At 46.6% G+C, this 16,163-nt stretch overlaps 1 pseudogene; it reads right to left on the bottom strand.

Moving 5' to 3' along the window:
• Nucleotides 1-308: 308 nt before the first annotated feature.
• Nucleotides 309-1,318, bottom strand: LOC139262314 (forkhead box protein F1 pseudogene; annotated as a pseudogene).
• Nucleotides 1,319-16,163: the final 14,845 nt, after the last annotated feature.

Below are 16,163 nucleotides of genomic sequence, written 5' to 3'. Positions count from 1 at the left end.
ACAGGGGGAAAGTAACGTTCGATGATCAGTCTCCTAAAAAAGCCCGGCATTTTCCATTTTGTGCCAAAATGGGCGATATATGGGCGTTATATGTCATTTCAGCGGTAAAATGAGTGTTAGGTGGGCGTTATGCATGCAAAAAAAGTGGAGGTTCTAGCCCTATGTTTCTGTGCTGTAAGTACAGGTTGAACCTCTCTAATCTGGCACCCCAGGGACCTGGCCTGTGCCGGAGCAGAGAATTTGCCGGACCACCGGAGGTCACGGCGACTCCACACCCCAGACTTAAAAATCTCACCATCAGCAAAGTTTTAGAATTGCTTCCTGCAAAAGATATTTTTGCGAATCTGTAACTGTAGTACCATGGGCTCCGTACCTTGTATATCGGCCGTGTTGTGGCTATTTTGATATAAATAGGACAGATCTATAGAGTATGCTTACAGATTTGTCCATGGGTTGCATGACAAGAGGGGCTGCTGTTTGATGTAAAGAGCCCCATTGTTCAGCAAGGAGGCTGAAGGAGCCCATGCTGAAGCCAAGGTAGTGTACTTGGAATGCGGCTCCATCACCCCACCACCAGTCAGCAAGGGAGATGCGGGCAGTGAGCTGGCTGTCAGCGTGGTTGTAGTGGTCTCCGACCAAAGATCCTGTACAGCTTCCCATAAAGTGACCATTGTTGGCTGAGAGGTGAGAGACAGAATGTCCCGGTAAACCCATCCCATTGCTGGGCAAATGTTCATTCATCATGCTGATGCTACTATCTATAGAAAGGCTGTTGGTGGCACAGGAGGTGGGTTCTCTTGACCCTTGGAAGGTATAGGTCTCTGGGATGTGGGTGAACCCAAATCCGTTCCACCATTCTGTACATGGGCTTAAGGGCTTGGCATTTCATGCGAAAGCCCCTGGGTCTGTGCCTGAAGGAGCCCTCCGCAAACATGAACTCGTTGGCCGGGTCAATGGTCAGTCATGGCCTTTGCCAGGTCTTCCCAGGCACTTGGGCAGTTTGATGAAGCACTCATTCAAGGAGAAGTTGCGATGCACGGAGTTCTTCCAGCCTTAGTAGGAGCCTTGGAAAAAGGGGAAGCGGCTCTAGATGAACTGATAGATCTCGCATAGCATATTCCCTAGATCAGTCCTATTTATATCAAAATAGCCACAACCTGGCCGATATACAAGGTATGAAGCCCATGTTACTACAGTTACAGATTAGCAAAAATGAGCACATCAGGGCGATGTAGGAATATGGCAGCCTTTCCGGGTGCCACATGCCAACGTTTGTTTTCTTAGTTTTATCACAGAGGTCTGCCAACGGCCGGGTCATTGTCAGCAGCGTTGTTAGCAGGACCCGGTTTAAATAAACACTAAGATCCCCTCATCTGACACCTCGAGCCCTCACGTCCTCTCTGACCTGGCAGTGTTCCCGGCCGCTCTGTCATGCCTCGTTCCGTCCCTATGGGAACCCGCGGCTCCTCCTGATCCCGACTCCATTTTCAGGTGTGACAGCTGTGAAACGGTTCACGTGGACATCGGTAAACCATTCTCCAATTTCATGTATAAAAAGGATTTCCATCTGACCTCCAAGTGCAACATCAAAAAGGTGAGCGGCATCTCGGGGCAGGTGTTGTTGGGAGGGGGTAGCAACGATGCCACTGGGCCTGAGGGCTGTCCGCCCACCCACTGGCATTTGTGCCCCAGATCTGTGGCAGCGTTCAGCCTGTTTTACTTTGGTTGATGTCTGCGCCATTTGGAGGAATCGGCTTTCGTGGGCGCCCGAGTGCTTTATCGCATATAGGGATCTGTATAAATACAACAATTGGACTTTCCCTATCGTCTTTCATACAATCCATACTCTTAAAAATGACTGAACTTGATGAACACAGAACACAGCACGGGTGCCGGACCAGGGAGTTTGCCGGACCAAAGAGTGCCGGATTAGAGAGGTTCACCCTGTACTTAAGGCTGGATTTGGGGCTTTTTGGATTTTGGGTCATTAATCACGGCAGGACATTAAAGTCAGCGCCTGAAACTAGTTTGTGCCTCCGATTGCAAGTTTCGGCGAAAATGCAAGTTGGAGGAGTGTTGACATTAAGTCAGGCATTCCACAACTGACTTTGTGCACCCCAGCTGAAACTTGTGGCGTTAAAGGAGGCGGCCATTTTGTGCATGTGCAGTGAATTTTATTTTTCGGTCGCCAACGCTAATGCAGGGCACGGCAGCTTCCTGCGCGCGTGCGCATATAAGCTGCCCCACTTCAGCCACTTCTGCAAAGGTGGAGGAGCAGGAGGGAAGGCAGCATGCCAGGTGCTTCACCAATGAGGTGAGTGAGGCCTGAGTGAATGCAGTTGAGAGGAGGTGGTCTTCACTCCATCTTGCTGGGGGAGCCAGAACACTCCCACCTGTTTTTAAGAGACTGTGGAGGGACATTGCGCAGGAGATGTCTGCCGCAGGCACTGTGCCCAGAACTGCCACACAATGTTGTAAATGTTCAACGACCTTACCAGGTTCGTTAGGTTGAGTATCATTTGCATTTATGTATGCCTCCATGACTTCTAACTTGAATCTCACACACTATGTAAAGTATTTCATGCATATGATCCCTCTCAACAGTCTGTGGGGTGGCTTTCACAAGGTATAAGAAAGATGAAGGCTTCTAATGATCCATGCACATAAACACAATCATTTACATATCTTCCTCACAATAGACTGCAGAATTCAGTGCAGATGAGCCAGTATGGTGGCATAGAGTAGTGAGTCAATGCTGCAACCCCACCTTCCCCATTCAAACAAACTGGTCAATGATGAGCTGCCGATATAAGGCTCTTGTTGCGGCCACATCTCCATGCTGCCTCCCCTGTGGTTGTGGTCTCACTGCAATGGGTTCTGTGATGTATGTAGTACTCAAATCACTGCCTCCACACAGTCTAGTGTTATCGTAACAATTGTTGTGACCTTGGTCCTTTATTGTGTAACTCCAGAGTGCCCCTCAGGTGTGGTGGGCAGCCTTTTATACTCTGTCTCACAGGTACTTTCAGGTCTCCCACCACAGTGCCCCTTGTGGCGCACCATTGTAACTATACATTTAATGTACATGGACAATACATAACATCTCACTCCCCCCCCACTCCAGTTCCAAAAGCAAATTGCTGGTAACCTTGGCCTTGTTCGTCCTGGTCGATTTATGAGTGTGAGTCCATGACCATCCACTTCCCTCTTCTCCCCCCATGCAGAGATTATGCTTGCGATCCGGTGCAAGCATATGGTATTTGCAGTCCATACATGGGTGATACAAGTACACAAACATAATCTCCAGTAGAAAGCAGTTACACATAGACAGTACATTTTATGATACATATAGATGAATTGAAGAGTTATATCAAAAGGTTGCAGGTACACTGAACAGTTATTAAATCCCAGCTCCACTGGGTGAGGTATGGTGGCGGCATACTGCCCCTTTTTGCCCGAGGTAATGGGCTGTGCTGAGACAGGGTATGGAAACTAGTGCGTTGCCTCTGTTCTCAGAAAATAGTTGCCTTTGCGGCTTGTCGGCAGCCGCTGAACCATTACATAAATCACATAAAATCAAAAATTGCATTAATCCATTAGTCATATTAGTCCCAGATCCATTAACCCTTTTAACTGTGCATTGTGATATTAACTCTTTTTATCAATCATATCAATCAGTTTAATCACAATAATCATTTAGCATCAAAATATTAACTCTTGTCATAAATCACGTCATCATACAAATCACAGTAATCATTTTGACTCACTTTTGCCCTGACAAAAGTCTCTTTGTAAGGGTTCAGAGGGTCTAGTAAGGAGGAGGAACTGAGGGAAATCCTTATTAGTCGGGAAATTGTGTTGGGGAAATTGATGGGATTGAAGGCCGATAAATCCCCAGGGCCTGATGGACTGCATCCCAGAGTACTTAAGGAGGTGGCCTTGGAAATAGTGGATGCATTGACAGTCATTTTCCAACATTCCATTGACTCTGGATCAGTTCCTATGGAGTGGAGGGTAGCCAATGTAACCCCACTTTTTAAAAAAGGAGGGAGAGAGAAAACAGGGAATTATAGACCGGTCAGCCTGACATCGGTATGGGTAAAATGATGGAATCAATTATTAAGGATGTCATAGCAGTGCATTTGGAAAGAGGTAATATGATAGATCCAAGTCAGCATGGATTTGTGAAAGGGAAATCATGCTTGACAAATCTTCTGGAATTTTTTGAGGATGTTTCCAGTAGAGTGGACAAGGGAGAACCAGTTGATGTGGTATATTTGGACTTTCAGAAGGCTTTCGACAAGGTCCCACACAAGAGATTAATGTGCAAAGTTAAAGCACATGGGATTGGGGGTAGTGTGCTGACATGGATTGAGAACTGGTTGTCAGACAGGAAGCAAAGAGTAGGAGTAAATGAGGACTTTTCAGAATGGCAGGCAGTGACTAGTGGGGTACCGCAAGGTTCTGTGCTGGGGCCCCAGCTGTTTACACTGTACATTCATGATTTAGACGAGGGGATTAAATGTAGTATCTCCAAATTTGCGGATGACACTAAGTTGGGTGGCAGTGTGAGCTGCGAGGAGGATGCTGTGAGGCTGCAGAGTGACTTGGATAGGTTAGGTGAGTGGGCAAATGCATGGCAGATGAAGTATAATGTGGATAAATGTGAGGTTATCCACTTTGGTGGTAAAAACAGAGAGACAGACTATTATCTGAATGGTGACAGATTAGGAAAAGAGGAGGTGCAGCGAGACCTGGGTGTCATGGTACATCAGTCATTGAAGGTTGGCATGCAGGTACAGCAGGCGGTTAAGAAAGCAAATGGCATGTTGGCCTTCATAGCGAGGGGATTTGAGTACAGGGGCAGGGAGGTGTTGCTACAATTGTACAGGGCCGTGGTGAGGCCACACCTGGAGTATTGTGTACAGTTTTGGTTTACTACCCTGAGGAAGGACATTCTTGCTATTGAGGGAGTGCAGCGAAGGTTCACCAGACTGATTCCCGGGATGGCGGGACTGACCTATCAAGAAAGACTGGATCAACTGGGCTTGTATTCACTGGAGTTCAGAAGAATGAGAGGGGACCTCATCGAAACGTTTAAAATTCTGACGGGGTTAGACAGGTTAGATGCAGGAAGAATGTTCCCAATGTTGGGGAAGTCCAGAACCAGGGGACACAGTCTAAGGATAAGGGGGAAGCCATTTAGGACCGAGATGAGGAGGAATTTCTTCACCCAGAGAGTGGTGAACCTGTGGAATTCTCTACCACAGAAAGTTGTTGAGGCCAATTCACTAAATATATTCAAAAAGGAGTTAGATGAAGTCCTTACTACTAGGGGAATCAAGGGGTATGGTGAGAAAGCAGGAATGGGGTACTGAAGTTGCATGTTCAGCCATGAACTCATTGAATGGCGGTGCAGGCTAGAAGGGCCGAATGGCCTACTCCTGCACCTATTTTCTATGTTTCTATGTTTCTATGTCTATGTTTGTGGGGACCGCCAACGGTGTAAGGCCCCTTTAAGACTGCCGGGTACATTTCCCTTTTAAGACGCCATTTTGTTTTTCCCACGCGGTTTCTACTGGGCGCCGCCATTTTAGATGCTCTGCTGGTGCCTGCCTGCCTCTCTCTGCAGAACTCTGCTGCCACGAGGCTCGCCTCCACCTTGAACTGGCTGTGCTGCTCCTGCTCTCCCTTTCTCTCTCTCTCTCTCGAGAGAGAGAGAGAGAGAGACGCCACACTCTGAACGCACCTGGGAGCCGCAACGCAACGTCCCCCGCACCGCCGCATCCTCCGGAGCACCCCACGCAGCTGACCTTTTTGCCCGGGAGCCGCCACACACACACGCGTCCTCTGGAGCCGACCTCCTTACTGCTGCAGCCGATCCTGGACGAGCCCCGCTCCTCGGAGCACCGGCCCTCACGACGTCGCCGAGCGAGTCCCGCTCCTGAAACTGCCGATTCACCGCTCCTCCCGCTGTAAGCCCCGCGAACGGCTGCCTCTGCCTGCAGGTCGACAGTCTGCTGCTGGTTCCAGCGTCTCTTTCTCACTCTCAGACTTTGCAGGGGAGAGTCGATGACCGCCGCTGCTCTGCCCAACCCCACACACGCTTCCTTCGCTGCCATCCGATCCGAAGGTGGAGGCCTGCTCTGCCTGTGAACACGGGGGACAACGGTCTGTGGAGGAATGAAGTCTTCCCAGCTCCCACGGACCTTCCCCATCCATCTCCTGCCGAGTAGCTTCGGCCCATCGCCTGCAATGATCCACAAAGGTAAACCATGCGTCTCGCCCCCGTGAGATACCTGCACAGTTGCTCTGCCAAGAACAGGTATCGGTTCCTTGGTGTAGGTGTGCAGCTTCACCGTGACCGGGACCTGCTTGGGTCGTGCAGCTGGGTTGATCCACAGTTTATCAAAAGTTTCCTGACTCATCAGCGACTGACCCGACCCCGTGTCCACTTCCATACTCACTGGGACTCCGTTAATCTTGACTTCCATAATCACTGAGGCCGAATCGTCGGTACACGTATACAGTCCAAACACATCATCTTCTTCTACCTGGGGCTGGGATGCCCGTCGAGCCAAACCGCAATGCTCCTCGCTGGACAGCAGATCATCTACCATCTCCTCAGCCACACGGTGAGTCAGGTTTCTTTTGCACATATGCTGAAGGTGGCCTTTCGTGTGGCAGGTATTGCACGTATACTCCGCAAACCTGCACCGGTGAGCCCCATGGCTTCCTCCGCAGCGCCAGCATGGTGCTACTCGATTAGCCCCCCTCGGCGGACTCTGAGTTCTAGGACCCTGAGGTCCGTGCTCTCTGCCCTGGGCAGAGCCACATTCTGCAGTTTTGTCCGTGACGAGCGCTGTCCTGTGGATAGTACCTGCTGGGTTCGAGACTGTGTGGATCATCTGCTTGGTGCTGCAAGTCGAGGTCATAAATGCCCGGCTGGTGTTGATGGCTTGCTGCAGGCTGACTGTAGGTTCAGTAGATAGCAGCTTGTGAAGGAGGCCCTCATGGCCAATCCCCATAACAAAGACGTCTCGCAACAAGGTGTGTGCCAAAATCGCACGGCGACGCAAGTCTCCTGATGTCTGCAGCATATTTTGTGACGGTCCTGGCCCTCAGGTCTGCAGTGGTGGTAGAATTTGTGCCTGGCCGTGAGGATGCTCTCCTTCGGTTTCAGTTGGTTACGAATGAGTTCAACCAACTGCTCATATGACTTGTCCTTGGCGCTCGCGGGTGCCAGCAAATCCCTGACGAGACGGTAAACTTCATCGCCACAACTGGACAGCAATATCGCCTTACGCTTCTCTATCAGAGCGTTCATGTTCCCTGTCAGGTCGTTTGCTATAAAATAGTTCTCGAACCTTTCCGTAAAGGCATCCCAGTCATTACCCACTGTAAAATCCTTTAGCGTGCCCAGAGTAGCCATGTTTACGTGAAGAGCTCGTCCGTGTCCTCGTCGCCAATTTGTGATGTATGTAGCACTCAAATCACTGACTCCACACAGTCTGGTGTTGTAGTAATTGATGTGACCTTGGTCCTTTATTGTGTAACTCCAGAGTGCCCCTCAGGTGTGGTGGGCAGCCTTTTATACTCTGCCTCGCAGGTACTTTCGGGTCTCCCACCACAGTGCCCCTTGTGGCGCACCATTGTAACTATACATTTAATGTACATGGACAATACATAACAGGTTCCTTGCCAGGCTACCCTTCCTCGTCCTCCTCCTCCTGAGGTGGTCCTACAATCCCCACTGGCAATGCCTGACCCCTCATGATGGCTACGTTGTGTAGCATGCAGCACACGACAATGAATTCAGAGACCTGTTCTGGGGAGTATTGAAGGCTGCCTCCAGAGCGGTCCAGGTATCATAAGTGCTGCTTGAGCACTCCAAATGTCTGTACGATGATGTTATGGGTGGCTGCATGGCTCTCATTGTAGCGCTGCTTGGCTTCTGTGGCAGGGTTCTGGAGGGGGGGTGGTCATGAGCCAGGTGACCAGGCTGTATCTTTTGTCCCCGATCAGCCAGCCCTGGTCTTGTCTTTGTCACTGAAACATTTGAGAGACACTGCTCTCACGCAAGATAAAAACATCATGTATGCTCCCTGGATAGCGGGCATTCACTGTGAGGATGCGCTGCGTGTGATTGCAGACCAGCTGTACGTTTAGAGAGTGGTATCCCTTTCGGTTTCTGAACACCACTGCATTGTGTAATGGTGCTCGCAAGGCGACATGTGTGCAGTCAATGGCACCTTGAACCTTGGGGAAGCCTGAAAATCGTCCAAACTTTAAAGCCCTCTCATTCTGTGTATCTCTGTTCATTGGGAACTTTATGAAATCTATTCTACGTGTGTACAGTACCCTTGTAACCTGGCAAATGCAGCAATAGGCAGATTGAGAGATGCTGCATATGTCCCCTGTTGCTGCCGGGAAGGAGTTGGAGGCATAGAAGGACATCGCCACAGTCATCTTCACCTTGACGGGCAGTGCAGTCCTGTTGGCGCTGGTCGGCTGTAAGTCTGCTGGTAGGCTGTAGGATCTGGCCAATCTCTGTCAGCATTTCTTTTCGAAAGAGCAGTCTTCTAATGCACTGCGCCTCAGAGATGTGGAGGTATGAGCGGTGTTCCTTGTAAATCCATGGGGGCTAAAGCCTCCTTCCCATACGTCTGCAACCTCTTCGAATCCGTAGCCCAACATGGCCAAGAACATTTCTTCCAGCTTGAAGCCACCTGCCAATAGCAACCAGCATGATAAGCTGGCGGACTAGTATTGCCCCCATTGAAATCTCAAACTGACCTTGTAAGCAAAGTATCAAGGCACATAAAAGTGCCTTTTGCAATTCGCAGCCTCACGCAACATTCTGCGCATAACTGTAGTAGTCACTGACAACTGCGATATACGTTCCTTTAGCCTCCGTTTAAATATGCCGTCAGTAGCACCTGCTGCACCCTAGGACTACCTGACTTTTTCAGGTGTTTCCTGGGGCAGTCATTCAATGAGGCGTTAGGGCTGAAAGTTCCATCCGGGCCGCTAGCGCAGCTTTGCACGATGATTGACGTCATAATCACATGAAAACTGAGGTTGGGATGGTAAGTTTTTGCGCTGGTGCAAACCAATAGCCAAATCTTCTGGCTGGGCGCTAAATCCTGAATGCCTAGCATCAGGTCCAGAAACAACATATAACGCCCCACCGGGTTGCTAAACGAGGCTCAAAATAGCCAAAAATCCTGCCCTTTGCAATACTTTGTAATTTATCTGTCTTATCAGAAACTTCCAACAGCCCCTTTTTTAGAGCAAGCGGATTGGCAAACTTGTTGTGACATATTCAGGGATAGACATCCAGAGATTATTTGCGTTTCAGCTGTCTCTTCAGAGAAGACTTTAAAGGCTCAGGAAGCTCTGTCCATTAATGCAGGCAACTGTGAGAGCCTCTTTGTATTGTCCAACGAAAAGGGGCCGTAGATAAATAGATACTCCAACTCTAGGTCATCAGGTATAAAGAAATTCAGAGTTAATATTGACACCACCGTGTCAACCAATGAGTTGGAAGTGGGGCGAGACTTGTAGTTTTAATTTAGAACCTCCGAGCAGAGTCTCCCGAGTTCAGCAGGATTAGTCTTCTAGCAAAATACAGTGAGTGGGAGATAGTTACATAATACAAATTATGTGTGTAAAATCAATCCCAGTCACGCCAAGCATGATTGGCAGTGGAATTACCCAATCATCTCCATTCTTTCCGGAGCTTGTGGTTTCACTATCTGCAGCCATAAAAATTAAAACTGTACATGTAAAGGGACATTTCATACCCATACACATGCAAGCAGGATGGTGGAGTGCACACTTAAGTAAACGGACATTTATCCCGTTAAAAATGTTCTCTCCAACTTTTCAAAAGTGATGACAAACCATGTCAAACTCCAGTGGTGTTTTAAATCATTGTCAATTCACTGAGCAGGTAGGTGATGACAAATTGAAGGGCATACTTATCAATATTTCATACACTTATGATTGACAAGGTATTTGCACTCCTTCTGAGAACATATATCTTCTCCTGTCCAGCAATGAATTAATGTATAGGCATTCCAGAGAATGGTCTACTCGCAAAGTATTTAACTGAAATGAGCAGACATTAAGTAAAAACAAGTAACTAAGTATCATGCAGATGATACCAAACTGATGTGCAAAGCTAACACTGAGGAAGAATGCAATGTAGTGCAAGAAGACATTGGAAAACTTGCAGACTGGGCAGTTAAGTGGCAAATGAACTTTATCATAGATAAATGTGAGGTAATGCACTTTGGTAGGAGAAGTAGAAACATCACCTACACCTTAGAAAATAAGAAACTGAATGGGGTAGAAGAGCAAAGGGATCTCGGGATACAAGTGAACAAATCATTAAAAGCAGCATCGCAGGTCAGCAAAGCAATTAAAAGGCTAACAAAGCACTGGGATTTATTTCTAGGGGTAAGTTAATAAACTTGTATATGATCTTGGTCAGGCCGTACTGTGCACAGTTCTGATCTCCATAACATAAAAAGGACATAAAAGCACTGGAGAAAGTGCAATAAAGATTTAAAAGGATGGTACTAGAACTGAGAGATTGATCAGGTTGGGCCTTTTTTCTTTTGAAACAAGATGACTTAGAGGTGACCTGATGGAGGTCTTTAAAATGATGAATGGCTTGAACAGTGTAGATGTGGAGAGAATGTTTCCACTTATGGTAGAATCCAAAACTCGGGATCATAAATACACAATAATTACTAATAAATCCAATAGGGAAATAAAGAGAAATTTCTTTACTCAGAGACTAATTAGCTGCATAGCACCTGGACAAACAGTAATTTGTGAGTGCTTATGGGAGGCGCAAAGCCTGAAATTTCACCCTCTATGTATGTAATTCTATGTAAATTTCTGAGAGGCAATTATAATAATATTCCATATTCTTACTGCACAATGCTTGGCACTAATGTCAGCAGACACAATAATGGCTTTAAATGAAAGTTGTAGAAGAAATATGGCTTAATGGAGCTTCCGCATAATCATTAACATAAAATTATTTGGGGTTTACTTCTGTGAGCTTAATACATAACCCAATTTCCTTCAAAATGGTAGCAAATGTCTAATCTGTCCATTAAGCTCTAATACATGCATGTAATGAGAAAATGCTGCTAATGGTTTGAGGCTGGCTAAGAGTAAATTAATTATTGATCACGAATCCAGATATTTTTGTATTTACAACTAACAACATAGCTTCCATCATGTCATGTAATGTCTCCTTCAAACATTTCTGTTGAGCAAAATATTTGTAAAGTGAAACTTAAATGTTCATTTGTCAGTATAATTACAGAATTAGGAGTACTTTAGCAATGGCTCAACGGTAGAGGTATATAAATTGGCCAGAAAAAGCAGCAAACCTGAGGACTGGGAGAAATTTAGAATTCAACAGAGGCGGACAAAGGGTTTAATTAGAAGGGAAAAAATAGAGTATGAGAGAAAGCTTGCTAGGAACATCAAAATTGACTGCAAAAGCTTCTATAGATATTTGAAGAGAAAAAGATTAGTGAGGTCTCTTGCAGTCAGAATCAGGTGAATTTATAATGGGGAACAAAGAAATGGCAGACCAGTTGAACAAATACTTTGGTTCTGTCTTCATGAAGGAAGACACAAATAACCTTTCAGAAATACTAGGGGACCGAGGGTCTCGTGAGAAGGAGGAACTGAAGGAAATCCTCATTAGGCGGGAAATTGTGTAGCGAAATTGATGGGATTGAAGGCAGATAAATCCCAAGGGCTTGATAGTCTGCATCCCAGACTACTTAAGGAAGTAGCTCTAGAAATAGTGGATGCATTGGTGATCATTTCCAACAGTCTATCGACTCTGGATCAGTTCCTATGGACTGGAGGGTAGCTAATGTAACACCACTTTTTAAAAAAGAGGGAGAGAGAAAACGGCTAATTATAGACCGGTTAGCCTGATATCAGTAGTGGGGAAAATGTTGGAATCAATTATTAAAGATGAAATAGCAGCGCATTTGGAAAGCAGTGACAGGATCGGTCCAAGTCAGCATGGATTTATGAAAGGGAAATCCTGCTTGACAAATCTTTTAGAATTTTTTGAGTGGACAAAGGAGAACCAGTGGATGTCGTGTATTTGGACTTTCAAAAGGCTTTTGACAAGGTCCCACACAAGAGATTGGTGTGCAAAATTAAAGCACATGGTATTGGGGGTAATGTACTGATGTGGATAGAGAACTGGTTGGCAGACAGGAAGCAGAGAGTCGGGATAAACTGGTACTTTTCAGAATGGCAGGCAGTGACTAGTGGGGTGACTCAGTGCTGGGACCCCAGTTATTTACAATATACATCAATGATTTAGATGAAGAAATTGAGTGTAATATCTTCAAGTTTGCAGATGACACTAAGCTGGGTGGCGGTGTGAGCTGCGAGGAGGATGCTAAGAGGCTGCAGTGTGACTTGGACAGGTTAGGTGAGTGGGCAAATGCAGTATAATGTGGATAAATGTGAAATTATCCACTTTGGTGGCAAAAACACAAAGGCAGAATATTATCTGAATAGCTGCAGATTAGGAAAAGGGGAGATGCAACGAGACTTGGTTGTCATGGTAAATCAGTCATTGAAAGTTGGCATACAGGTACAGCAGGCGGTGAAGAAGGCAAATGGTATGTTGGCCTTCATAGCTAGGGGATTTGAGTATAGGAGCAGGGAGGTCTTATTGCAGTTGTACAGGGCCTTGGTGAGGCCTCACCTGGAATATTGTGTTCAGTTTTGGTCTGCTAATCTGAGGAAGGACATTCTTGCTATTGAAGGAATGCAGCGAAGGTTCAGCAGACTGATTCCCGGGATGGCAGGACTGACATATGAGGAGAGATTGGATCGATTGGGCCTGTATTCACTGGAGTTTAGAAGAATGAGAGGGGATCTCATAGAAACATATAACATTCTAACAGGACTGGACAGGTTAGATGCAGGAAGAATGTTCCTGATGTTGGGGAAGTCCAGAACCAGGGGACACAGTGTAAGGACAAGGGATAAGCCATTTAGGACTGAGATGAGTAGAAACTTCTTCACTCAGAGAGTTGTTAACCTGTGGCATTCTCTTCCGCAGAGAGTTGTTGATGCCAGTTCGTTGGATATATTCAAGAGGGAGTTAGATATGACCCTTACGGTTAAAGGGATCAAGGGGTATGGAGAGAAAGCAGGAAAGGGGTACTGAGGTGAATGATCAGCCATGATCTTATTGAATGGTGGTGCTCGAAGGGCCGAATGGCCTACTCCTGCTCGAGTGTGCGCGCATGTGGAGTAGCACCTCGTCCCCGAGGCTGCATGGGAGTGTTTGAAGCACGCCGCCCTTGGCCGTGGCCGAATGGGCTCACCGGGGCGACGAAGATCGGACTCGGGCCGACGAAGATCAGACTCGGGGCAATGAAGATCAGACTCGGGCCTCCCTATCTCCCTCCCTCCCTCCCTCATTTTCAGCTCCCGCTCCCCCCTCCCCCTCTCATTCAGCTCCCGTTCCCACCCCTTCCTCCCTCCCTCCCTCCCATTCAGTCGTTCCTCCTCCTCCCCCCTCCTCTCCTCTCCCCCCTCACTCGCTCCCTCTATGTCCTCGGTGGGGCCCGCCCACCCATCATCTTGCTGGGGGCGGGCCCCGCCCGAAGTCTTCAGCGACCCGGCTTCCTCTTGTTGACAGGGCCTGTTCAGTCTCCCCCTCTCCTCCCCCTCCTCTCCTCTCCCCCCCTCTCCTCCCCCTCCTCTCCTCCCCCTCCTCTCCCCCCCCTCCTCTCCCCCCCCTCCTCTCCCCTCTCCTCCCCCCCTCCCCTCCCTCCCCCCCACCCCCCCCCTCCCTCCCCCCCACCCCCCTCCCCCTCCCCCACACCCCTCCCCCTCCCCCCCCACCCCTCCCCCCCCCCCACCATCTCTCGTTCCCTACGCCTGATTTAAAAGTGTAAGCAAGGTTTTTCTGAGCGTGCAAAAATCTACACTTACTCCATTCTCAGTTAATTTGGAATAAGTTTTCGCTGCCTAAACTTGCAAAACAGGTGTAAGTGGCTGGACACGCCCCTTTTTGAAAAAAAAATCTGTTCTAAAATGGAACTGTTCTAACTCACTAGAACTGGAGCAAACTAAATGCCGAGAATTGCAATTTCTAAGATGCTCCATTCTAAACTAGTTGCTCCAAAAAAATAGGAGCAACTCAGGCCGAAACTTGAACCCATAGTCCGAAAGTTATCTTCATTGAGTATGAAATTTCGATTATTTTTGTTTTATACGATACCCACATTTTAAAATGAACGAGAGACAAAAGACACAAAACAGCAGTGCATCAATTGTAATGAAACAACATTCCCATTGACATAAGAGTTAAATGTTTAAGTACTCAAGTCAGAATATCAAGTGTAATATTTCTCACTATGTGTAACATACCTTAATCATGTTCTTTATTTAGTGCATTCATAGTCTAATTAAATGTAATGATTTGCACAATTCTTCCCCCATTCTACCTTTCAATTCTAAAGCTGCAAATTCAAGTGGTAGTCATTGTGTATTATCAACCTCTCCTCGTGAAGAACCTGTCTTCTATGCTACCATTCCCAAACCTACTTGTTTTAGTGGTCTTTGCCAAAGTACTTGGATAACACATTACAGGAGATTTTAAACGTACCACCTGGGTGTTGTGGATCGGCCTCCAATTATACAAACAGCACGATTTTTAAAAATTGTCACTTCCACAATTACTTCATTATCAGTGATGCTCAAAACCCTACGGTGGGCTTGTGGTACCAATAAGAATCAGATTCAAACATGGAGCAAATGCCGTGAAGAGATGAAGCTATTTTCCATTGCGCTGCTGGGTGAGAGTGGTGAAATTCGAGCCACAGTTTTCACTGAGCGGAAGGATAAATACTTCCCGCTCATTAAAGTGAATAAGGTATATTTCGTGTCGAAAGGAACATTGAAGACTGCCAACAAATACTATACATCTGTGAAGAATGACTATGCGATGTCGTTTATTCACACGATTGTGACAGCAAATCAAAGTCCACTTCCAATATAGGTACAATTTTCTTTTTAAAGGCTAAAGGGGTGGAAATTGTTTCTACCACTGTATAAAGCTCTGGTTAGACCCCATTTAAAATATTGTATTCAACTGTGGTCACCACACCTCAGGAAATATATATTGGGCTTGGATGGGGTGCAGTGCAGATTCACCAGAAAGATAATGAGGTAAAATGGTAAGATTATGAGGACAGGTTGTATAGACTAGGCTTTTATTCCCTTGAGTATAGAAGATTAAGGGGTGATCTAATTGAGGTCTTTAAGATGAGGGTAGATAGAGAGAAATTACTTCCTTTGGCAGGGGAGTCTGGAACAAAGGGGCATAACCTTAAAATTAGAGCTAGGTCAATCAAGCCTCCCCAGCCCTCTAGGGTAGAGAATTCCAAAGATTCACAATCCTCTGACTGGCCAACACCTTATTCTGAGACTGTGACCCCTGGTTCCAGACTCCCCATCTACCCTGTCAAGCCCTGTGAGAATTTTGTACATTTCAATGAGATCACCTCTCATTCCTCTAAACTCTAGAGAATATCGTCCGAGTCTTCTCAGTCTCTCGTGATAAGACAATCCTCCCATCCCAGGAATCAGTCTGGAGAACCCTCGTTGCACTCCTTCTATGTCAAGTATATCCTTCCTTAGATAAGGAGACCAAAACTGTACACAGTATTCCAGGTGTAGTCTCACCAAGGCCCTATATAATTTCAGTAAGACATCTTTACTCTTATACTCAAATCCTCTTGGAATAAAAGCCAACATACCATTTGCTTTAATTGCTTACTGTACCTGCATGTTAACTTTCAGTGATTCATTCAGGTTCCTCTGAACACCACTATTTCCCAATCTCTCACCATTTAAAAAATACTCTGCTCTTCTATTTTTCCTACCAAAGTGATAACTTCACATTTCTCCACGTTATATTCCATTTGCCACGTTCATGCCCATTCACTCAGCCTGTCTATATCCCCTTGAAGCCTCTTTGCATTCTCCTCACAACTTACATTTCCACCTAGCTTTGTATCATCAGCAAACTTGGATATATTTGGCCAAAATTTGGGATTTCTATCAGCGTGTACGATGTGCGCACA

This window comes from Pristiophorus japonicus, chromosome 1, assembly GCF_044704955.1.
Source record: "Pristiophorus japonicus isolate sPriJap1 chromosome 1, sPriJap1.hap1, whole genome shotgun sequence".
Lineage (NCBI taxonomy): Eukaryota > Metazoa > Chordata > Chondrichthyes > Pristiophoridae > Pristiophorus > Pristiophorus japonicus.
The sequence above is the reverse complement of the archived record's forward strand: the minus strand, read 5'-3'. Positions and strand labels throughout refer to the sequence as shown.